Source organism: Danio rerio, chromosome 8 (assembly GCF_052040795.2).
Source record: "Danio rerio strain M-AB ecotype USA chromosome 8, GRCz13ab, whole genome shotgun sequence".
NCBI lineage: Eukaryota > Metazoa > Chordata > Actinopteri > Cypriniformes > Danionidae > Danio > Danio rerio.
In genome coordinates this window covers 60,258,087-60,285,165 of record NC_141028.1, presented here as the reverse complement: position 1 = coordinate 60,285,165, position 27,079 = coordinate 60,258,087, and the positions used below count along the sequence as shown (strand labels likewise).

Below are 27,079 nucleotides of genomic sequence, written 5' to 3'. Positions count from 1 at the left end.
ATGTTTTGAAGAATTCTGGAAACCTGTAACAATAGACTTCTGTACTATTGTTTTTCCTACTATGGAAGTCAATGGTTACTGCTTTTCAGCATTCTTCAAAGCATCTTTGTTTGTGTTCAACAGAAGAAAGAAACTCATAAAGGTTTGAAACAAGTAAAGATATTTTGAAAATTGCTTAAAACCTGTAACTATAGACTTTTGTATTATTTGTTTTTCCTACTATGGATGTCAATGGTTACCGGTTTCCAGCATTCTTTAAAGAATGTGTATTTGTGTTTGGCAAAAGAAAGAAACTCATAAAGGTTTGAAACAAGTGAAAGTTGAGTAAATGATGACAGAATTTTCATGTGTGGGTGAACTGTCCCTTTAAGTGTTAAACTCCATCTCCTGTTTCTAGATGTTGACAGACCGCAGTCTCTATTTGTTGTTTCATCGCCATGACAACTGCTCATCTTCTGCTAAGTGTCGCGTGTTATTCAGATGCCGGCGCTGATAGAGTGTAGTTTCAACACTTGTTTTCCTCCTGATGTTGAGTCTGTGCGGTCACACACTGGTGTACAATAAGATTCGTGTATTAATCTGAGCTCAGGAATGTGTTCCTCTAATCCGTCTCTCTATCACTCCTCCAGCCTAGATCTGCTCCAGTATTTCTGTGATGGTCCACTTCACCTCGCTTATAAACAAAGACTCAACTCTACAGTTAAACAAAGTGACTTTTATTGACCTTTTAGTAGTCTGAGATAATATAATGTATATGAAATAATAATATAGAGAGAAATGAGTGTGGAAAATAACTGAAAATGTACTGGCGGCTTATTACAAGGTTTTTGAAGCGTAATATACAACACCAACCCAGATAATCTATCACTTTAAACTATTATAAATGTTCATAAAAGTCACTTGTCAAGGTTAAAAGTTGTTAGAAAACAGATTAAGAACCCATAATGCAATTCAAAAGCAGAAATAAACTTGAACAAAAAAATATGAATCACTGAATATGTAAAACTGGTAATTTAGAGATATGTATTTACAGTGTTGGATGCTTTACTATTATATATTTGTGTTTATACAACAGTTCTGTCTGGTTCCTGAATCTGATTGGCTGATAGCCGTGATATATTTAAGTAATATCAGCACCCGCACAGCCTCTTACTCTTTATGTATTACTCCGCCCACATACAGCCAGCAAGCATAGATATATACACTAGATATAGCATAGGGACCCTGAGCATGCGTCAATAGCGCCGCCATATTGGTACAGTGTTCCCAGGACAAATGTCATTCAACCGCACTAGTCAAGACAGTGTTATTACGTGAAGATGCGGGACTTTAGCGCTGTCTACGGGTGTAGTAACGAGCAAACAAAGAAATCAAAGCACAAAGGCAGAACATTTCATAGGTAATATTACGTTTTTTCTGTTTTTGTATGTTCTGAACTTTTGTGCTAATCAGGTAACGTTATTGATGATAACAGTCACTTACTGCATTCACCATACAGCAAAGCAGCTCTAACTCACACTAAACACTCGGCTTATGTTAGTTTTGTTGAATAAAATCAGCAAACAATGCAAAAGAAATATGACAAAGAGATGCTGCGCTGCCAGAAACTTGTATTATTGTCGGCTAACGTTAGTGAAAGAGTCGTTCGGGGGATTCATTCACAAACGAATCGCTCCCTCCGTCAGTATGAGAAGTGAAAGCAGGAGAGGAGCTGTGTTTCAGGACATGATTAGATCAGATTTAACAGGGAAGGTGAATAGTACATTTCTGTACACACAAACACAAGCTTTTTGTCAGGAATGCCCGTGCGGTCACTGATCCATCAATGTAGAAAAGGGATGTAATATTATAATTTTCGTAATTAGAAAAAAAAAAACATACTAACATCCTGGAAAACTCCCGATCATAGATATATGAGTATATGTGTATATCTCTGGCTTTGCATGGCCACAGTACTCCACTGTACCTTGGTCCCGCATTCATTTCAAAGGAGAGCTACCCTGTAGCAAGATGGCAGCGCTATTGACGCATTCCGTCCAATAGACAACAATAGGCCAGGCGACATCTAATGTATATATCTATGGCCAGCAAAAAGCAGACACTACAGATCTAAAGTGTAAAAGATGCACGCTCAGCTGTTTAACTGTCAGCTTATGATTTGAATCCAACACGGAAGAAAGTAGTTCCTCATACAAAAGGGTTTTTGAGACTCTCCATGTTTGATTTTGTTTTTATATACACAACTATGCCGTCAAACTGTTGTATAAACGCAATATCACCCTTGTTGCAGTGCGATATGGCTGTATATCGGCACTGATGGGGGCACCAAGGCACTCGGCCTGCGGCTTTGTGCCAACGCACGCCTCCCACCAGTGCCGATATACAGCCATATCGCACTGCTACTCATGTGATATTGCTCATATATATGTTAGATTAATCAGAACCAAAGACAAAAACTCCGCCTCTGATGACATCACACAGAGGGAGAATGTCAATCAAAGTGTTTCTGCAGACTGTTTTTTTTATCAAGTCTTATTATAAAAAACACAATTAATTAATTTGACCATTATATTCACACACTGCTGACACACAACTGTGTTTAAACCCCTTGTAAAAGTGATTTTTGAATAATAGGTGCCCTTTAAGTCAACCAAAATCATATATAAAACAGCAATTATTACATGCTTTCTGTGCAAATGAGTGAATTATGGGTTATAGCAACTGTGCGAGCAATTATTTTGCTTTTTTTGTGTGTGCATTCATCCAGAAGATTAGTCTTTCATTCTACCCTCACCGGCCACTTTATTAGGTACACCTTACTAGTACTGTGTCGGACTCCCTTTTGCCTTCAGAACTGTCTTAATCCTTCATGGCGTAGATTCAACAAGCTACTGGAAATATTCCTCAGAGATTTTGCTCCATATTGACATGATAGCATCACACGGTTGCTGCAGATTTGTCGGCTGCACATCCATGATGCCAATCTCCCGCTCCACCACAACTACATTAAACTACATTTACACAAGTGAAATGATAATAAATGTGGAGCTTTGTTGTTTTAAAACCAGTTTTGTGCAAATAAATGTTGAAATATGAGTGAAGTAATGTTCAGTTTGCAGGATAGTGGCACAGAATCCAGATTTAGAATGGGAATTAATGCGCTTACTGCATAGTTTTGATGCTTTTTGTCGCTGACTCAGAGGAAAATACTACACTTACACTGGGAATAATTGAGTGCGGTAGGAAGTGTGATAACCTGCCCGTCTCATGCTTGTAAAGGGCTGAAGGATTTTAAAAAGGACTAAACGTGAGAAAGAAGAAAGAAAGAAAGAAAGATGAAGAGAGGAGTGTGTGAGTGAGTGAGTGTTTGATATTTCCAGACCTCCTCAGTATCTGCTCAGTCATCGGTTTGTCTGCTGCACAGAGTCTACAGTCTGGCTCCAACTGTCTTATCAGAATTCCTCTGTGACTTATACAATAACCTCACACACACACACACACACACACACACACACACACACACACACACACACACACACACACACTTATAATAAAACATTTTAGCCTCATGTTCATCGTTTAATTTTCCTTCAGCTTAGTCCCTTATTTATCAGGGGTCTCCACAGCGGAATGAACCGCCAACTATTCCAGCATGGGTTTTATGCAGCGGATGCCCTTCCAGCTGCATCCCAGTACTGGGAAACACCCATGCACACTCATTCACCAAACACACTTATACACTACGGCCAATTTAATTAACCAATTCCCTACAGCGCATGTGTTTGGACTGTGGGGGAAACCGGAGCACCCGGAGGAAACCCACGCCAACTCTGGGAGAACATGCAAACTCCAACTGACCCAGCCGGGATTCGAACCAGAGACCTTCTTGCTGTGAGGACACAGAGCTTGTCACTAAGCCACCGTGACGTCTCACGTTATATTAATGTTCTCTGAACGTTACTTAAAACATTATTGGAACATTGCATTCACGTTATATTAATTTAGTAAGAACGTTTTTTTCTATCAAGAATGTTCTAGAAACGTTACTTTTACATTCCCACAACCTTTAGGAAACGTCACCAGATGTTCTGAGAACGTTCCTTAAGCAGGGTGCAACAGGTCTTCTCTGAAATAAATGATAAAACACACACACACACACGCACACAAACACACACACATACACACACACACAAACACATGCGCTAAAGAGGCACTGCTGACAACCAAAAAGATGGAGCACAGAGATACTGAAGTGACTGTTTATCAAGATACACACACACACACACACACACACACACACACACTGAAGATACACAAACCACAGTCTGACTGTTTAGAGAGATGAAAGAGCAGCTTTATGATGGAGATTCTCCTGACCTTGCTTGATCTGCTCTTGTTTCTCCATAAACACACACACACACACACACGACCTGTATTGTGTGAGTGAACAGGTGTGTGAACGGTGATAACGGTTGAGCATTTACACTCATCATCTTTCACACCACACACACACACACACTACAAACACACACAGACACAGTCACACATACACCCACACACTGAGATAGAGACACAGACACTCGAGAAAGACGCACAAACAGACACACACATGCAGACACATACACAAACACAGAGACACACACACACACACACACACACACACACTCTGGTGAAGGCCTCTCTCCAGCTGGGCCGCAGTGACCGTTAGCAGGGTTATCGTCTCCTCTGAGTTCATGAGGCACGCGAAGCCGTTTCCTCTGCTCTTTGACACACGTCTGCTGCAGATACACACACAGCGGTGTCAAACACACACACACGGCTGCTTCAGATACACCCCTCGGTGTCACACACATATCCCAGCGAGAGCGAAACCCAGAGTTCAGAGGCCGCAGGAAGGGCTCGCTCCGCTCTCTGAGAGATATCACACACTCAAATGCCAGACCACCTGACATTTCACTGAGCTGATTCCTGTCCATGTGTGTGTGTGCGTATGCGTGTGTGTGAAAGTTGGCCTGTGACACTATTAATTCACAAATCATTTTAAAGGGATAGTTCACCCTTAAATGGAAACTTTTTTATTCTTAGATGTCTATTAGGTTTTTCACTGACAGCCCAAGTTTAGTCTTTTTTTAGCCAAGCTTTCTACATTTAGATGTCTATTAGACGTCTATTTAACATAAAATTGTTTACTGGGATCAGTTTAATTATGATTAAAACACGTTGATCTATTGTAATACAAATCAATGCCATTTTAAAATAGTCCATACAGCTTTAAGAAGACATTTTTGGGAATGCATAATAGGGTTGGGCGATGTTGACCAATCGCACGATGTCTAATGTGAAACATCGCGATGGACGATGCCATTGTTGACGTAGGCGGGGGTCATTGTTAAATATTAAATATTTCTACATTTAGATGTCTATCATTCATTCCTTTTCTTGTGGGCTTAGTCCCTTTATTAATCCGGGGTCGCCACAGTGGAATGAACCGCCAACTTATCCAGCAAGTTTTTACGCAGCGGATGCCCTTCCAGCCACAACCCATCTCTGGGAAACATTTACACACACATTCACACACACATACACTACGGACAATTTAGCCTACCCAATTCACCTGTACCGCATGTCTTTGGACTGTGGGAGAAACCGGAGGAAACCCACGCCAACACAGGGAGAACATGCAAACTCCACACATAAACGCCAACTGAGCCGAGGTTCGAACCAGCGACCCAGCGACCTTCTTGCTGTGAGGCGACAGCACTACCTACTGCGCCACTGCCTCGCCATTTAGATGTCTATTAGACGTCTATTTAACATAAATTTGTTTACTGGGATCAGTTTAATTCTGATTAAAACACGTTGACCTATTGTAATACAAATCAATGCCATTTTAAAATAGTCCATACAGCTTTAAGAAGACATTTTTGGGAATGCATAATAGGGTTGGGCGATGTTGACCAATCGTACGATGTCTAATGTGAAACATCGCGATGGACGATGCCATTGTTGACGTAGGCGGGGGTCATTGTTACATATTAAATATTTCTACGTTTAGATGTCTATCATTCATTCATTTTCTTGTCGGCTTAGTCCCTTTATTAATTCGGGGTCGCCACAGTGGAATGAACCACCAACTTATCCAGCAAGTTTTTACGCAGCGGGTGCCCTTCCAGCAACCCATCTCTGGGAAACATTTACACACACATTCACACACACACTCATACACTACGGACAATTTAGCCTATCCAATTCACCTGTACCGCATGTGTTTGGGCTGTGGGGGAAACCGGAGCACCCGGAGGAAACCCACGCGAAGGCAGGGAGAACATGCAAACTCCACACATAAACGCCAACTGAGCCGAGGTTCGAACCAGCGACCTTTTGCTGTGAGGCGACAGCACTACCTACTGCGCCACTGCCTCGCCATTTAGATGTCTATTAGACGTCTATTTAACATAAATTTGTTTACTGGGATCAGTTTAATTATGATTAAAACACGTTAATCTATTGTAATACAAATCAATGCCATTTTAAAATAGTCCATACAGCTTTAAGAAGACATTTTTGGGAATGCATAATAGGGTTGAGCGATGTTGACCAATCGTACGATGTCTAATGTGAAACATCGCGATGGGCGATGCCATCGTTGTCGTAGGCGGCGGTCATTGTTAAATATCAAGGAATTAATTAATTGTAGCCTACCGTTTTTACTACCTGACCCACATGGTCTTTGCTTTACCCTTAATCAAACCATAAATAAATAAAGTTACAAACAAATGACCGTCTGTCAATCACTTTTTTTACGTTAAAGGGCCAAGAAACCCCCTTGTTTCAGCAGGGTTTTTCCACACCTATACTATGGAAAAAGTAAGAAAAGTGGGTGTGTCCAGCTCTGATTAGGGTGGAGTGTCGGAGGAGGGAAAGAGGGGAAGGTCCGTAAACATTTACATAAAAATGGGAGTGTCGGTTTGGGCATGCGCTGATTTTCACAGACAAATTATTTGACGAATTATTAAATGGTGGACTTTAACTGCAGTTCGGCTCTTTCATTCAGGAATTTCATTCATTCCCCTTGCGACAAACGAGATATTTGATTCAAGGAACTGCTCTAAGCGTGTATTTTTCATGCAATGTTTGTTACGGCACGGCGAATGAGAGAAAAAAACCTCCGCATTTCTCGGTAACTTAGATGCATTCGGTAGGCAGCGTCAGAAAGCTGTGTGTTATTCCTGTCACAAAATGCGGCGAAAATCCTACATGACGGTAAGTTTGATAGTGGTGCTTACATGTTAACACTCAGAGAGCAGCATTTACAGCTGATTTTTCAGTCTATAATATTGTAGTGATATTAATGTACGATAAACTTTATTAACTTAGAAATCATTAGACTAAGGTCCGTCTTTAAACACTGGAAGAGTACTGCTGACCATATGAACTAACTTTGGCCCAGGATAAACAAAGACCACTAGTTGCTTACTTACCAAATCTGTAGAGACAAGACAATCAACACCAACTGGAGCCGCGTCCTTATTAAAGGAGACGAGCAGCAAAACCGGATTGCACCACTTCCAGATGAGAGGTAAAAAATGTTCCTTAGACATGTATTTTTATCGAGCCTTGTGTGCACTGATCCACACGTGAGTCCAGCTGCACTCTCATAGAAGGAAAATGAAAACAAAACCTTCACTGCAGCACATTATAAACGCAACACTGACGACCCGTATCTTCAAACAATTGTTGTTCTCCCACTTGGCAACACAACGTGGCGTCTCTCTACCATCTGAACACTGTAACAGGTACAAAGGCTGCGTCCGAAACCGCAAACTTTCATACTATATAGTACGCTAAAATCAGTATGTGAGCCGAGTAGTATGTCCGAATTCATAGAATTCGAAAATCAGTATGCGAGAAGTACCCGGATGACTTACTACTTCCGTCGAGATTCTGGAGTGCGCATCCCATGCACGCTGCACTATCCCATAATGCCCCGCGAGCGAATTCATGAATGGGAGTAAAGCGACGCAATTGATGCAGGTATGTCACGTGACCATGACAAAATGGCGGATGTAGTACGTCCGAATTCCATTCATACTTTTCACGTTCATACTGTATAGAACGCACTTTTCTAACTGTCGAGTAGTACGTTTAAATTCAAATGCAGTACCTACTAAGTAGTAGGCGGTTTCAGACGCAGCCAAAGTCTTCGAAGCTATCATGCATATTACTGAGGTTGCACCGGATACACAATAGAGCGTGCTGATTGGTCTGAACCAAGTCTTACTCATGAATGAATGCAGCACACTAAGAGATGTAATGCTGCTTTCACATCAGACGCGGCACGCGCGTCAAGCGCGAGTGATTTACATTGTTAAGTCAATGCAAACGCGCGAATAGACATCCTGTGGCGCGATACGCGCGAATGGCGCAGAGCGAATGACGCAAATTGCGCAAATGGCGCGGTGCTTATAGCGCGATACGCGTGAGGCGAATTGAGCGTTTTGCGCATTTGACGAATCTCTCGAGTTCGAAAATCTGAACTTCAGCGGACATTCACGCCGCGTTAACCAATCAGTAGCTTGCTCTTGTGGGGGCGTGATTATGACATAGAACCTGTTGATGGTGTCCCAGGGGAAATCCTCCAGCCGACACCGACAAAAAGTCATCAAACTGGGCTGGGCTCAGTCAGAAGCACCGCTGAAAGGATGCAGTGGACTCAGACACGACCCTAAATGTATCGACGCTGTTTTTCAGTCTCCATAAAGCACATTAATACTGTTATTTTCTTCATAAAATCCATGTTAGCCATTTAGCTATGAAGCTAGAGTCACCGGGCAGACAGAAGCCCTGCCCATCACACGAATCCGCGTCTGTTTTGAAGTGAATTTGACAAGCGAATGAAGCGGATTTGACGCGGTAATGAAGCGGGGGTTGACGCGCGAATGAAGCGAGTAAACTCAAATGTTCACGCGGCTATTTACGCGCGAATATCGCGATTTATACATGCGTTCCGCGTCTGGTGTGAACACAGCATAATACGTTACTCCCAGGTACAGACGCCCGGTCTACGAGCTGGAAAACACGCTGCGATCTCATGGCCGTGACGCAGCTACAAAAATTAGTTTCAAACTGGAAGTACGAATTTGCTTAAAATAACGATAAAACAACCAATTTTCACTTTTTAGTGAGATATATGTGTCCTAATAGTGTTTTAGCAGTGTGGGACACATATATGACACATTTAAAACATGTGTTTTGGTGTTTCGTGACCCTTTAAGATGACATGCAAATAAGTTATATAACAATATAAATGTGAGGCGGGGCGATGGATCGCGATGCCAGCTCAGCATCGTGAAGTTTGTCGGCCATTGGCGATGGACGATGGCATCATCTATTGGCCCAACCCTACTGCATAAATTTTCGCTAAATTTTTGATATATAGAAACGAGCATCATGGACATCTTGCTTAATATCTACTTTCTTGTTTCACTGAAGAAAGCGACGGCATTATATACAGTATGAATAATAATCGCAGATCTCAGACAAAGAGAGACAAAAGAGACTAAGTGAAGCGTCTGCTAATTGCCATCTAAATCCTGGTGATATTCGGAGTCTTGAAACTTTAATTGTGCTCTGCTACTGATGTCAGTCTGCGTGTGTTTGTGTGAAGGTGTTTCTGTCTGCATCTGTTCCTCTTCACGGGGTGCTAATGAACAGTCAAACCCACCTGGGCTGCGGGGGGATATAGATAGATGGATAAAGAGAGAGAGAGAGAAAAGAAAAGTGCAGGAAATTAAGAGTCCTTTACCGTCAAAATATGCTCTGTCACATGCATCTGTTAGTAATGACCTCTCTCACACCTAAACGAACTGATTTGTCATGAATCATGCAGAAGAATGAGTGTAATATGCTGGACATCAACACTTCTAGCAAAACATAACCAGCTTCTATTGGGAAAAATATATATTAATATTATTTTTTAATAATCAGATTTGACTAAAATCAATCACTTAGATTGACATTTTCCCAATGTATGATGTCATTAGAGCGGGAAAGCCCCACCCACTTGTGACTATCTTTCCCTCATTAGCATAGGATGTGAGTTTTGTTTTTGAATCTGCCACTATGCTGACACACAAGCATCTGTATCTACGCCCTCTTCTGAAAAAAGCACAATCTCATTTGAATTTAAAGCGACAGTCACCAAAATGCCACACGCCTAAAAGGGTCCGTTTCAGAGAGTTATAAAACATTATCTGCGGTGTATTTTGAGCTGAAACTTCACACGCACTCTATGGACATCAGGGACTTATTTTACATCTTTTAGAAATAATAATAGATCGTAATATGACCCCTTTAAATGAGATAGGTGAAATACAAAACTGTTAATTTTCCTGTTTAAAAGAACACTCCACTTTATTTTGACATTTTACAGAGTTAACCATGTGAGTTTAAACATTTTTGATCTCCAAGTCTGGCAGGGGACCAGATTAGCCATTGAATCAGATTGAACTGTTACTGTCTCCCTCAAAAAAACTTCAATAATCAATAATTTCCCTATTCACGGCTTGAGCCTTTTATAGTTATATCCCGTACTCAGAATAATTCCCAGAACAACAGATAAAGAAGCTCAGTAAAGCTGAAAACCCTGAAATCATGGAATGGCATCACAGAGTCCTGACCTAAACCTGATTGAAAATCTCTGGAAAATCCCTGCTATATATCGGTTATTTTGTGAAACGATGTTGTACTAGCATGGTAGAGTCACAACAACACTTCCCTCCACATGATGATGTCAATTCTGAAAAATCGAATGTTTTGCATATATAATGTTACCAAACTAAAACAAAAAGTACACACATTTTTACAATTATTATTAATGTTTTAAAATAATAAAATGTGTCTTTTATCAGTCTTTGTATGTATATTTTATAAAGGCAACTCAATCCATTTAAGAGTGATTTTATCATGGTAATGGGCCTTTAGGCACTTCATCTTTTTTGACTAAAAGTTTATTGTGTTTTTTTTTTTTCGAGATAATAAAGTAAGATTACATAATAGCTCAAATAAAAATAAATATATTAAAATATACACTCACTGGCCACTTTATTAGGTACACCTTACGAGTTTCAATAATTTTTCTCTTTACAGCTTGAGTCTTTTATAGATGCATCATGTACTAAGAAAAATTCCCAGACAACAGTTTGCATGCATAAATGAACCCTGAATGCAGAACAACAGATAAAGCAGCTCAGTGAAGCTGAAAACCCTGAAATCATGGAATGGCAGCACTGGAGTCCAGACCTAAACTTGAGTGAAAATCTGTGGAAATCACTGCTGACAGAGCTATGGCTAATAAACAGAACTAGTGATGTTTTTGAGAAACTAGTCATGAAGTATATCTTGGTTATTTTGTGAAACACTGTTCTACTAGCATGGTAGAAACCACAATAACACATGGCGGTTCATCCCACTTGGCGACCCCTGGTAAATAAGAGGCTAAGCTGAAGGAAAATGAATGAATGAATGAATGAATAAATAAGTATTGAGCTTTTAAAACACAATAAAGTAAATAAACTTTAAATTACTCAATAAATAATTAAATTAAATTACTTTAAATAAATTATTCAAATTAAAAATATATATATTTAGAATAATAATAACAAAAAAATATATCTTTTTGGGAGAAGCCTGTTTCATTTCTGGTCCAAAACAAAAATAGCTGTTTGAATAAAAGTAACTTTTTGACAGCCTTGCCTATATATATATATATATTTATATGATTCGCAAGGCTGAAATGATTCATAACCCTATATATATATATATATATATATATATATATATATATATATATATATATATATATATATGTATATATATGTATATATATATATATATATATATATATATATATATATATATACATATATATACATATATATACATATATATATATATATATATATATATATACATACATATATATACATATACATATATATATATATATATATATATGAGTGTGTACAGTAAGACGGCAAAAAACCAAGACCAGATCCTTCTGAATGTGTCCACACTTCCATTAAGTGATGCTCTGATATTTATTTCACCTTAGCTGACACTATAATGCGATGACTTACTGCTCATACTACTGTAGATGTTCAGGTGAAGTCAGGAATATTCGATCTCCTGTGTCAAGTTTTTAAAAATATTTCCCAAATGATATTGAACAGATTTAGGAAATTTCCACAGTATTTCCTATAATATTTTTTCTTCTGGAGAAAGTCTTATTTGTTTTATTTCGGCAAGAATAAAAGCAGTTCTTAATTTATTTAAAGGCATTTTAAGGTCAATATTATTAGCCCCCTTCAGCAATATTAGTGTTGGATTGTCTCCAAAATAAACCACTGTTATACAATGACTTGCCTAATTACCCTAACTTTACCCTAATTACCCTAGTGAAGCCTTTACATGACACTTTAAGCTGAATACTAGTGTCTTGAAGAATATCTAGTCTAATATAATGTGCTGTCATCATAGAGAAGAGAAAATAAATCAGTTATTAGAAATGAGTTAGTAAAACTATTATGATTAGAAATGTGTTTAATAAATCCTCTCTCGGTTGAACAGAAATTGGGGGAAAATATACAGGAGGGCGAATAATTCTGTCTTTATCCATCCGTTAACATACTAGTAAGCCTTCATTAATTATTTTTCATGTTTACTTCCCTCACGGGGGAGAGCCGCTCAGTGTCAAGCTCTCCTGACAGTCTGGAGTCGGATCTGCATCAACAACATCTAATCGGGCGCCGATACAGTGGAGTGTGTTGAACGGTTTGTGTGTGTGTGTGTTTTTATTTGGGCCGGGTGCTCTGTTACACTGCAGTCTCTGGGGCGCAAGCAGCATCTGGCTTCCCTGAGGGGAACGAGACCAGAACAGGCCTCTCCTGGGCCCTCAAAGCGACACAACACTGACACTATCACTGCAAACTGTCCTATCAAGACGGATGTGCGTGGAAACACACAGGCGATATTACGAATGCTGCGCTTGATAAGGTGTTGCAGCTTGGGAGAGTTTGAGCTGGGAGAAACGTTTTTGGTGACACTAATGCATCTGCTAACATTTACGTTGGTTAAAGGGGATCTATTAAGACCCTTTTTTCAAGATGTAAAATAAATCCGGATGTGCCAAGAGATTGGAAGTGAAGTTTCAGCTCAGACTATTGCGATCAAATAAGCATCATCTAGAGGCCTTTGCCTTTCATATAAGCCACTTTTGATACCAAATGATCAGCTACAAGTCAAGATATTACCTGCAGTTCCTATAAAGCTTGCATAGGCGACGAGATTTTGTCAGGCGGTGTACAGAATTATAAGACCACAGGAGGATTATGCTCAATATTGAAGTGACGTGACATCAGTACATGTATTTAAAGCCTGCATGCAAATAAAAGTTGTCGCGTGGCAGTGTGTGTGCAGTTTTCTCTGTGTAACCGGCTCTTCTGCCAATGCAAGTAGCTGTTAATTTAATATGCAAATCACTTTGTTGTCAGTCTGAATGCATTTTCTAATTAAAAATGTGCCATCGATGTGAGTAGAGAAGATTGGGGGCTGGGGGGCACGCAGAGGACGTGATCAAGGTCTGCTGTAATGAGAGATTACAGCAGAAATCAGCCCTTGAAGAGAAAGTTCAGGCCAGTGGACTCTTTTAATAGGGATGGAAACTGGCGAGCCGAGCATCATGGGTAATATTAAGGGTTAGTGTTATGTTTGATGTTGAGCCTGTGGAAGCTCTGGTTTAAGCTCAGGTCCATGGACACAAACAGAGGACGCTGATTCAAGGCTTAAAGGAGCTCAGTGTTGACGCCAGTGGTCTTTAGCTATGTTTCATTCATTCATTTTCCTTCGGCTTAGTCCCTTGATTAATCAGGGGTCGCCACAGTGGAATGAACCGCCAATTTATCCAGCATATGTTTTACAGAGCGAATGCCCTTCAAGCTGCAAATCAGCACTCGGAAACACGCATGCACTCTCATATTCACACTTGTACACTATGGTCGATTTAGTTATTTCAGTTCACCTTTAGCTGATGTGTTTGGACTGTTTGGGAGACCGGAGCACCCGGAGGAAACCCAGGCTAACACGGGAAGAACATGCAAACTCCACACAGAAACACCAACTGACCCAGCCGGGACTCGAACAAGACCTTCTTGGTGTGAGACGACAGTGCTGACCAGCTGCAGTTGCAGTTCAAAGCAAGCATCAGAATGGGGAAGAAAGGTGGCATGGTTGTTGGTGCCAGACGGGCTGCTCTGAGTATTTCAGAAACTGCTGATCTACTGGGATTTTCACACACAATCATCACTGGGGTTTATAGAGAATGCTCCGACAAAGAGGAAACATCCAGTGAGCGGCAATTCTGTGGGCGCAAATGCCTTGTTGATGGTCAGAGGAGAATGGCCAGACTGGTTCCAGCTGATAGAAAGGCAACAGTAACTCAAATAAGCACTCGTTACAACCGAGCTCTGCAGAAGAGCATCTCTGAACACACAACACGTCCAACATTGAGGCGGATGGGCTACAGCAGCAGAAGAGCACACCGGGTGCCGCTCCTGTCAGCTAAGAACAGGAAACTGAGGCTACAATTCACACAGACTCATCAAAACTGGACAATAGAAGATTGGAGAAACGTTGCTGCTCTGATGAGTCTCCATTTCTGCTGACACATTCAGATGCTCGGGTCAGAATTTGGCCTCAACAACATGAAAGCATGGATCCATCCTGCCTTGTATCAGCGGTTCAGGCTGTGGTGGTGGTGTAATGGTGTGGGGGAGATTTTCTTTGGGTTCATTAGTACCAATTGAGCATCAACGCCACAGCCTACCTGAGTATTGCTGCTGACCATGTCCATCCCTTTATGAGCACAGTGTCTCCATCTTCTGATGGCTACTTCCAGCAGGATAACGCAGCATGTCATAAAGCTCGATCATCTCAGACTGGTGTCTCGAACATGACAATGAGTTCACTGTACTCAAATGGCCTCCACAGTCACCAGAGCTCAATCCAATAGAGCACCTTTGGGATGTGGTGGAACGGGAGATCGCCATCATGGATGTGCAGCCGACAAATCTGCAGCAACTGTGTGATGCTATCATGACAATATGGAGCAAAATCTCTGAGGAATATTTCCAGTAGCTTGTTGAATCTACGCCACGAAGGATTAAGACACTTCTAAGGGGAAAACGGGGTCCAACCCAGTACTAGTAAGGTGTACCTAATAAAGTGGCCGGTGAGTGTACACTGAAGAATGACAGAAAAAGCAGCCCTATCAATAGTAAGAACAAATAATACAGTTCTCCTCCAGCATTTATCAGAATATCTCAAGCCAGATTGAAACAAGAGAGTGATGAGGAAACAATTTGTGAGTGAACTACCCCTTTTAAAAGGACACAACAAAAGTAAAATACACAACTCTGCTCAATCGATATGGAGTTGTAAAGCAACGGGAGTCAGTCAGACCTCCGCCCCAGCCGTAAGTCATGCTATATGGAGATAAAGATAGGAAAGGCGTGCGGGTGAGTGTTTGTGTTTGGGGGAGGGGTGTCAACTCAAGCAGGCTTCCATGTAGCTAATTTATTTACAGATTTAATTAGACCGATTGAGCCCTCACAGTTCTGAGAGAGTGAGTGAAAAAGAGAGACCGAGAGAGAGAGAGAGAGAAATGTTGCCAGCGCTACACTACTTTAATTACTCTCTCCTGCACCAGATCCCCCTCTCACCGACGTCTGGGGAAAAGCTTAATTAAAATCCTCATTATTTTACTTTTAATTAGTTCCCCCCTCTTTTGTTTCCTTTCACCATATGGCCGTGTTCCGTGGTCAAATTAACGTAATTGAGCTAATTAAGCCGATCGCCTTAATTATTCAGAGCGCTGTGATTGGGCGAGGAGCTGGCATTTATTTTTTTCCTTCACCCGAGATTCTCTGCTCGGGGAAGTTCACAGTTGTCAAGTCTGTCTCTCTGTCGCCGAGGCCCTACTGATTCGCTGCACAAGTGGCTCATTACGAGCTCACACCGCGCAGACATGTTGGAGAAAAAGCGATCTGATGGAGACCTGAGGGAGCGCGACAACCGGCCGCACCCTCCTGTCAGATCAACGCCTAATGAGTCGATGTTATGTGTGGGATCACGAAGCAGAGAGACCGATCGTAGTGTTGTTTTGACAAAACGTTGAGAGTCTGAAATGAGTATTGAGAGTTTCGCAGAGTTTCCAATGAAGGAAATACGTGCTTCAGCCTACATTTTATTGAAAACACAATAACCTACGTACATTAGACTGGAATTTCTAGGTGAAATGAACACTAGAGGGCAGTATGACGAGACGAAAACAACTTTAGTTCCTTTTCACACTGGTGATATTTAGAGTGACGTATTATCGACAAATAGAGGATGTTTTGTTGCAGTTGTTTGCACAACACTAAATAAACTAAAAAATTACTTCAAACTGTAATGAGTGGATGTTATGTGTATGATCATGAACGAGAGAGACCAATGATGGCGTTGTTTTGACAAAACGTTGAGAGTCTGAAATGAGTATTGAGAGTTTCGCAGAGTTTCCAATGAAGGAAATATGTGCTTCAGCCCATATTTTATTGAAATCACAGTAACGTACGTACATTAGACTGGAGTCTCTAGGTGAAATGAACACTAGGGGGCAGTATGACGAGACGACAACTTAAGCTCCTTTTCACACTAGTGATATTTAAAGTGACGTATTATCAACAAATAGAGGATTATTTTGTTGCTCTAAAACACTAAATAAACTAAATAATTACTTAAAAGTGTAATGAGTCGATGTTATGTGTAGGATCACGAACAAGAGAGAACGATGATGACATTGTTTTGACAAAACGTTGAGAGTCTAAAATGAGTATTGAGAGTTTCGCAGAGTTTGCAATGAAGGAAATAAGTGCTTCAGCCCATATTTTATTGAAAACACAATAACCTACGTACATTAGACTGGAATTTTTAGGTGAAATGAACACTAGAGGGCAGTATGACGAGACGACAACAACTTTAGTTCCTTTTCACACTAGTGATATTTAAAGCGACGTATTATCAACAAATAGAGGATTATTATGTTGCAGTTGTTTGCACAACACTAAATAAACTAAATAATTACTTAAAAGTGTAATGAGTCGATGTTATATGTAGGATCACGAACGAGAGAGACGGATGATGCCATTGTTTTGACAAAACGTTGAGAGTCTGAAATGAGTACTGAGAGTTTCGCAGAGTTTCCAATGCAGGTTCATTTGGAAATACGTGCTTCAGCCTACATTTTAGTGAAACCACAAAGCCTTACACACCCTTGACTGGAGTTTCTAGGTGAAATGAACACTAGAGGGCAGTATGACGACAACAATTTTGACAGATACAAATCCTGCACATCGGCCAGAGCGATATAGAGCAGTTATTCTTCAGAATAATGTTCAGATCACTACGTAATGCTGATGTAGGAAAACCTCAAAACACCCCAAAGTGCTCAATAATATATGGGTCTGGGCACTGTGCAGGCCATGGGAGATGTTCAACTTCACGTTCATGTTCATCAAACCACTATGTCACCAGTCTTGCTGTGTGTATTGGTGCATTTTACAATATTTGACCCATCGGGTGCACGTATAGTCCTCCAAAATTGACTTCTATATCAATAAATGTGCAAACAAACCAATTACATTTTTTGTTTTACGTCACCCTAAACTGAAATCATATAATCTATAAGAAATAATAATATCTAGAGAAATAAGTCTGTAAAATAACAGAAAATGTACTGCGGTTTGTTACTAGTTTTTTGTATTGTAATATACAACACCAACACACACAATACAGCACTGCACACTATTACACGTTCAAAAAAGTCCCTTTTTTGGGATTTTTTTAAGGTTAAAAGTTGCTGGAAGAACAATAAATATCCCATAATGCAATTCAAAAGCAGGCAAAAATAAAAACAAGAACTACAAAATAGGGAAAACTGCTAATTTACAGATATTTTTAGTGCATCCTGAAGGAAAGTCTGATTTTAGATGCCGCCTGCTATACAATAAGCAGTGGATGTAAATTAGCTGTCCTATAATATCCTGTCCTCTCTACATTACTGTGAACAACTGAAGGTGAAAAAGACAGCGTTCTGATGCGTGCGTGTCATTTCTGTTGTTCTTTATACACATAACACCGTCATAAATTTAGCAACGTAATTAAAACAGAGGTTTTTATGGGATGTGGCCACACATTTAGCGTACAAGTTCTGACACTTTCATACGTAGTGCTAATGAGGAGAATGAGGAAAAGATATCACATCATCACATCACATATACTGTTATAAAGTCAAAATAAAGATAGGATTTATCTAGGATGATATTTGTCTACATGCACCATACAAAAATGTAATAACGAACAGTCAAGAAAACAAATATTCTTATGTTGCTTTGACTTATTTTAATATTAATCAGGTTTCAACATTTTTATTAAAGTTATTCAAAGTGTATCTTAAGCTGATGTAAGTTGAGATGACTAGAAAAAGTTCATTTGATTCAACAACAACAAAAAAAGTACAGTGTGGAAAGTGCGTTCAGCCTTTAGTGCCCTATGAAGTGGACACATCGTACCATATTGCTATGATCTGAGATGTCATCATGTCTGCCATATTACAGTGGAGATCAAAATCAATTAATTCATTCGTTTTCCTTCAGCTTATTTATCAGGGGTCGCCACAGTGGAATGAACCGCCAACTATTCCAGAATATGTTTTATGCAGCGACTGCCCTTCCAACTGCAACCCAGTACTGGGAAACACCTATACAGTCATTCTCTCTGCAGAAATAGCAGAAAACGTCTGCAGATTCCGTCTGGCCCTCGCAATGAGGATTCACTTTGGAAAGTGGAATTAAAGAATTAAAAAAAACAACTAAAATGAAAGCACAAACATTCAGTACCAATAAGTAGACCTAAATAAATAAATAAAGCAGTCTTTTAGCCTAAATATAGAGATGTTCAGGGTTTGCTCTTTCGATAGGAATAAAACAGTCATTAAATAAGCTTTTTCATTTGTTTTCATTTACGTTTTTTAATTACATTGTCGTTGTGTGTTTTTGTTCATATTTTACAAATGATATTTCTACCCCTGTGAGGATATTAAATACCAACAACCCATTATAAGAGACATATTTATTTGTGCTCGTAGCTGAGTCTAACTCCGGCTGGAGTGTATGAAAGATCGTTTACTTTGCAGTCCAACATAGTTGAAATCAAAATTATTCGCCCCCTTTTAATTTTTTTTCTTTTTTAAATATTTTCCAAATGTTGTTTAACAGAGCAAGGAGATTTTCACAGTTTGTCTGATAATATTTTTTCTTCTGGAGAAAGTCTTACTTGTTTTATTTCTGCTAGAGTAAAAGCAGTTTTTAATTTTTTAAGAACCATTTTGAGGTCAGAATTATTAGCCCCTTTATGCTATTTTTAATAGTTTACAGAACAAGCCATCATTAATAACTTGCCTAGTTACCTTATCCTGCCTAGTTAACCCAATTAACCAAGTTAAGCCTTTAAATGTCACTTTAAGCTGTATAGAAGTGTCTTGAAGAATGTCTACTCTAATATTATATACTGTCATCATGGCAAAGATAAAATAAATCAGTTATTAGAGATGAGTTATTAAAACTAATATGATTATAAATGTGTTGAAGAAATCTTCTCTGTTAAACAGAAATTGGGAAAAAAAATAAACAGGAGGGCGAATAATTCTGACTTCAACTGTATATTGTTTTATTAAATGATAACAGCTTACATCGCACAGTTTTTAAATCGTGTATTATTACGTGTATTAAATGTAAGTGCTTGTATTTATAGTAGCGAGCCTTTTTTATACTGCAGATACGGGTGGACAAATCAGAAGTTCAGGGGGCGTGGATGATTCGACATACAAGCGTTTGGTTGGACGCTTGACTCCACCTCAGGTAGCCCCTTCTGTGCATGCCCAGGCTCCAATTTCAGCAGTCTTTTCCGACAGTTTGTGCCCATCATGAGGTTTTTTGCCTTTAGAGCGTTCAATGGCAAAGTTGCTACCGCATCATCCATATTTTAAACAGTCATTGGTTTTAACCCCTTATAAAAGAGATTTTTGCATAATGGATCCCCTTTAAAATAGAAGACAGCAGCCTTATGCATGCGCTATTTAGATAGCGAACTTAAGAGAGATGAAAATAAAGCATTTGTAAATGGTTGTTAGCTGGTAAAAATATCCACACTCTTCCCTTTCCCACTTTCTCACAGCGTGAGGCATGGAAACTCAGCCAATTAGACTCATTTGCATGTGTTAATATGATTAATTAGTGAATATAAACACTTTTTCCATGACAGAAGCCGCGTAGCAATTCATACACCTGCAAACTTTTCCCTGATAGAGGATAATGCCTGTTGACTAAGAGGCCGTTTTTTTTTTCTTTCTCTCAGAGCCTCTAATTGGCATGTGAATATGCGCGGTTAATTAGGAATATGCAGATGAAGCTTGATTGGTTTGAATGCGGAGTGTAAGTTGAGGCACAGTGGGATTCAAATTGTGCCGAGGTTTTGATTTCCTTACTTATCAAGATATGAAGATAATTGCAATTGTGATCATTTGCATACGTTAATGAATTTGCCTGATGCTTTTCAATCCGATGCGAAATAAATAATTGATGCCGTATCAGCACCTACACCGACATCAGGGAGCGCTTTTATTTATTTATTTGTTTAAAAGTGCATTAAGTTGACATTTTAGTGCTCGCTAATCATGAACATATAGATTTTATGACTCTCATGGCGCTTTTGGTTGCATTAATTAGACTTTTTTAAATATGATCAATGCTTGCTAGCTTCTTATATACAGATTAATGCAAAATTATTAGCCTGTGAAATTTTAATTCTTATTCAAATATTTCCCAAGTGCTGTCTTACAGAGAAAGGTAATTATACATTTACTGGCCACTTTATTAGGCACACCTGTCCAACTGCAATTTTCTAATCAGCCAATCAGATGGCAGGAACTCAACGCATTTAGGCATGTAGACATGGTCAAGGCGATCTGCTGCAGGTCAAAGCGAGCATCAGAATGGGGAAGAAAGGAGATTTAGGTGACTCTGAACGTAGAATGGTTGATGGTGCTAGACAGGCTGCTCTGAGTATTTCAGAAACTGCTGATCTACTGGGATTTTCACGCACAACCATCTCTAGGGTTTACAGAGAATGCTCAGACAAAGAGGAAACATCCAGTGAGTGGCAGTTCTGTGGGCGCAAATGCCTTGATGATGTCAGAGGAGAATGGCCAGACTGGTTCCAGCTGATAGAAAGGCAACAGTAACTCAAATAAGCACTCGTTACAACCGAGCTCTGCAGAAGAGCATCTCTGAACACACAACACGTCCAACCTTGAGGCATAGTGTACACATCTTCTGATGGCTACTTCCAGCAGGATAACGCAGCATGTCATAAAGCTCAATCATCTCAGACTGGTGTCTTGAACATGACGATGAGTTCACTGTACTCAAATGGCCTCCACAGTCACCAGAGCTCAATCCAATAGAGCAGCTTTGGGATGTGGTGGAACGGGAGATTGGCATCATGGATGTGCAGCCGACAAATCTGCAGAAACTGTGTGATGCTATCATGTCAATATGGAGCAAAATCTCTGAGGAATATTTCCAGTAGCTTGTTGAATCTACGCCACGAAGGATTAAGGCAGTTTTGTACTAGAACTAGTAAGGTGTACCTAATAAAGTGGCCTAGGAGTGTTTGTGTGTGTGTGCCTGTATATATATATATATATATATATATATATATATATATATATATATGTGTGTGTGTGTGTGTGTGTGTGTGTACATGGTATTATCCTATTGAAATGTAGCTTTAACTAACACATAATTAGTAAATCTAGTTTGTTAAAAGTTTACAATGTGTTGAAATAGCAGAAAGAAATTTGACAAAAAAAAAAAAAATTTCACAGGAAGATAAATAATTTAGTTTTCATCTGTATCGTCAAGTATACGCAACATGAGACAAAATAATAACTAAGACTATGATATTGGCAACCTCCACCCTCTTTTTTTGTATGTGTTTTGAGTTGGTTTATTTACTCAATTTATAGGAGGTTATTTACTGTATTTAATTATTTTGCATTGTTCTGCTTTTATGTTAAGGATCTGTACATGAGATTCAGCTGCATTTTTTGCAAAGAAAAGAAGAAAATCATTAAAAAAAAGAAATTAGTTATTAAAACCTTTATGCTGGGTGACACGGTGGCGCAGCAGGAAGAACATTTCCTGCTTGTTATCTAACTATTTCATAACAAGACGCAATTTAATCATAACTTAATGTTTAAACAGCCATCATAACATTATTTATCAATACTATTTTTTTTATTTAGCAATACTTTTTTTTATACTCATTATTTATCAATATGCAGCTCTTTTTGGATTTTCAGAAGCTGTAGAAATTACAAATGTAAAACAGGAAATACATTAGGACCATTGTTTTTGTTTACATCCCTCAAAATGGTCTATAACAGTAACTAATCACCAGGGAAAGCAACTATTACGTTACATTTTAACAGAGAAATAAGGCAATAAGACATGACAAACTGCATGCTGAATAAAATGGACACTAAATTATTATTAAAAGCATTCTACACTATATTAATGTCACTGAGGGACAATGTGAGAGACACCTAAAACTGTAACTTTCATTAAACTATATGTTGAATAAAATAGACACTTATTATATTAATGTAGCTGGCTGCATGGTGGCGTAGTGGTTAGCATGTTCGCCTCACAGCAAGAAGGTTGCTGGTTCGAGCCTCGGCTGGCTCAGTTGGCAATTCTGTGTGGAGTTTGCATTTTCTCTGAACTAAGCTGGCCTTAGTGTATGAGTGTGTGTGTGTGAATGAGTGTGTGTGGATGTCTCCCAGTACTGAGTTGTAGCTGGAAGGGCATCCGCTGTCTAAAACATATGCTGGAATAGTTGGTGGTTCATTCCGCTGTGGTGACCACTGATAAATAGAGGGATTAAGCGGAAGGAAAATGAATGAATGAGGTTTTTAGGTAGGGAAATCGCTGGTTTGAACCTCACCTCAGTTGGCGTTTCTGTGTGGAGTTTGCATGTTCTCCCTGCGTTCGTGTGGGTTTCCTCCGGGTGCTCCGGTTTCCCCCACAGTCCAAAGACATGCGGTACAGGTGAATTGGGTAGGCTAAATTGTCCGTTGTGTTTGAGTTTATGAGTGTGTGTGTGTATGTTTCCCAGAGATGGGTTGCAGCTGGACGGGCATCCGCTGCGCAAAAACTTGCTGGATAAGTTGGCGGTTCATTCCGCTGTGGCGACCCTGGATTAATAAAGGGACTAAGCCGACAAGAAAATGAATGAATGAATGAATGAATGAATGAGGGTTTTTGAGTATGGATTTGAACAGAAGGAGAGAGTCAGTGTTTGATTTTGAGTTGATTTCTGAGGGAAAGAAGTCAAATAAATAATTCAGGATGTCAATTAAACGTCTGAGAAGTGAGAAGAGCGGTTGGTTTCCCACTATAGTTTGTATACGTGTCTTTTGCTGAAGGGCAGGAGGTTGTGGGAAGCGGAGGGGGGGGGGTGAAAACTTCTGCTATGTCGCCTGCTTTAATTGCGACATGGTAAACATTTAACGCGTGTGATTGTTTTGAGGCAGCCAACGGAAAGGAGCGACTGCCTCTTAATTAACTAGGCGGCAGATTAGTCCTTATTAAATTCAAACACGGGGATCAGAGCGGAGAGTTGTGAACCTGCACACACTCCACGCTCACATTTAATTGCTTCTGTAATGGTCCGAGCTCAAGCCCTATTCATGCCAACCCTCTGGGTAATCAGGTCTGCACCGCCGAGACCACGGCTAATAACCGGCAGAAAAACAGCCATAAACAATGCACGGGCAAATAAAAAAAGGCAGAACATGTTGTATTTCGCATTTATTGGGTAATATAGACATGCTGAGCAGATAATTCAATTCAATTCAAGTTTATTTATAAATAACTATTGATTCAAAGCAGCTTTACAAAAGGTGCACAGTCTATCACAACCAAATTAAGTTACAATTAGGGCTGAACGATTAATCGGAAAGTACATTCGAAAGTCTGTTTCGATAACTATTTATTCATCGTAATCGAGTTCAAAATGTTCAATTAATCGAGGTTTTGATTTTGCCCTAGTTAAACTCATTCGGCTTAGTCTCTACTTTAGATGTCGCCACAGTGGAATGAACTGCCAACTATTCCAGTACTATTTCCCAGTACTGGGTACCTGTGGTATTATTTACACAGTGGATGCCCTTCTAGCTGCTACCCAGCACTGGGAAACACCCCTAGCAGGCAGAGGACGCCAACATGACGTCAGATTTACACTGTATCCCAACGTCATGGGACGTTACATTTTGTTTGGAAATGAAAATCAGGTTGACGTCAGAACCCAACGTCAGACAGATGTTCCAACACAACCTAAAATCAAACAAATATCAACGTCTAATGATGGGACAGCTTGACGTTGTGTGGACGTTACCACTATGACGTCTGTCAGATTGGATTTTGGTTGCCAAACATGACAAATAAATGCCAGTATTGGGCAACACTATGACGCTGGTTTAAGTTGTTGGCTCGATGTTGATTTTCCAACACAACCTAAAATCAACCAAATACCAATGTCATTTGACGTCATTATTAGACGCTGGCGACTTAAATCTAACCCAATATTACTTAGTCTTATGATGTTGGGTGTCTGCTGGGCCCATACACACTCATTCACACACACTTATACACAACGGCCAATTTAGTTCATCAATACAGGCTTAAATCTCTGAATATCATCTCTTATGCATTATATTATTTAAAATGATTAAAATGTCAATAAAGGTCACTGTCAAATGTGCCATATACTACATTAGTACAACACTGATGTCTACATAGTAGGCTTCGGTAAGTTTTTAAAAAATGTCCAGAAATGGTTTTATAAGCTCATTTATTACTCCATAAAATACCCATCGAACCTGACACGCCCTATTCACACGGGGCGTCAGCGTCAACATTTCCCATTCACTTTGAATGAGTGACGTCAGGCATTGCTGATCTCATTGTGGATCCGTCGGCGCCACTTCAGAGCATTCCTCGCTGTAGAAGTTGGGACTAGCTCAACTTTTCAAGCGCCGACGGAAGCGTCAGCCAATCAGATCACTGTATGCAAATACACCAGCTAGACAGTGGCCTATTGCTGACTAAATTTCATTGGCTGACGCTGCTATGACGATCGCTTTAGCCCCAACTTCAGACACGCCTTCAGTCAAGCGATGACGCTGAAGCCCCGTGTGAATAGGGCGTGAAGGTCCATGATTGACCATATATGGATTGTGTCGTGAATATTAATGAGCTCTGCTCCAGGGTAAAGTCTAGATCGGATATGCGGCCGGCCGGAAGTGCGATATGCACATTAATAAAGCAGCATTTTTTAATGACACTGTATAACAATAATTAATATTTTCACAGTACTGTGAGGGTTGGGTTTAGGGTTGGGGTGGGGGTAGGCGTTAAAAATACATTTTATTGGGTAATTTAATAGATAAAATAACTAATACTCGGTACAACTACAGTTTTTACATTACTGTGACGGTTGGGTTTAGGGTTGGGGTAGACGTTAATAAAATACAACAAATGAGAAATTTAATAAATAATATAAATAATTTGCGTTAACTTCCGGCCGCAAACGTATCCGCTCTAGCAACAACCCTGCTCCAGCTCTCACACACAAACACACTGCATGATGTACGTTCAATTAGGCATGGGTTAGTATAAGAATCCGACATGATAACCTTAGATATCTGCGATTACTGCTCTAAAAATATTATTTTTAAATGTCTGGGTAAAAAACACAAAACCTTTTTTTTCACTTTTGAACACAGTATATGTTTTATTTTGAGCAACATTTATAATATTTTGGAACACTATAACGTGTCATGCTAAATTAATTTTTGACTTCTGCTGTTGTGATTTGTTTCAAAGACTGATTGTTTACCATTTTTCAAAATCTTAAAATTTCTTTTCTGCTGAAGATACTGTTATCCTAAAAAACTACAAACAAAAAAAGTAAATAAAAAATCTTACACATACCTTAGGAACGGTATAGAACATTTTGACGGTTTTAAAACCTTGACTTTTCCCAACAATGGTATACCTTAATAATGGTTGTCGTCCCATGCTTATGCTCAATGGCTAAATTTTACATCCATAAATGTACATTTTCAAAGAAACACCCTTACTTTTATATTTTCAGAAAGGACTTTTGATTTATATGTGAACTCTTTAAAAGACTATAACAATTATATTGCATGTAAAACTCTTTCTTAGTGTAAATCATTTAAACTTGTTTAAAATGCTGAAATTTTATTTATGGAACCCTTTTTGTTCATATTGGGTCTTTGCTAATGTTCTTTTTTCTTGCATAGGAAATGATGTACGCTCAACACAGACAGATATAAACCCAGAGTAATGTTACACTCATTTGCTCATGAAGTATAGATGAAGGCTAAATTATAATTAAAATTGACTAAAGAGACCAATAGAGATGCATTAATTAAGCTACAAAGAAAATCGCCGAGACTTCATCTGCATAAACGGATGACGGTTGAGCTGAGTGATTTGACACGATTCAGAAGTCTACACTTGTTTGTTGAAACAGACACTTCAAAGTTCACAATACACACGATAAATCAACATAAGATACAATAAAACATACCTTATGCTTCTTCTGAGTGGAGCTGTATAAATGTAAAGTCTGCAAATCTTGCACTTTGCATAGTAAACAATCTGCGGTTGCGTTTTCAAAATAAAAGTCCCGCATGTAAGTTCAAATAAAACATCTTATTCACTTGAATTGTGACAGCTGTGAAAGTTTAGTATTATTGCTTAGTTACTGTATTGCTGAATGTCTTATTAATTTTAGGGGATTTTTTTGTCACAGCACATTTATTTTTGAGCAG

General features: G+C 39.3%; 1 protein-coding gene across 4 annotated transcripts in view; it reads right to left on the bottom strand.

The window, feature by feature from the left end:
- Positions 1-26,966, bottom strand: part of bcl2l16 (BCL2 like 16) — a 58,874-nt gene extending 31,908 nt beyond the window's left edge. Inside the window, exon 1 of one of the 4 annotated variants that reach the window (XM_087262679.1) lies at positions 26,836-26,966. The gene's annotated coding sequence lies outside the window, so the exon portion shown is untranslated. The remainder of the gene's footprint in view (positions 1-26,835) is intronic. The other 3 variants (XM_087262681.1, XM_087262683.1, XM_087262680.1) reach the window with 3 other exon arrangements.
- Between the last annotated feature and the right edge of the window lie 113 nt (positions 26,967-27,079).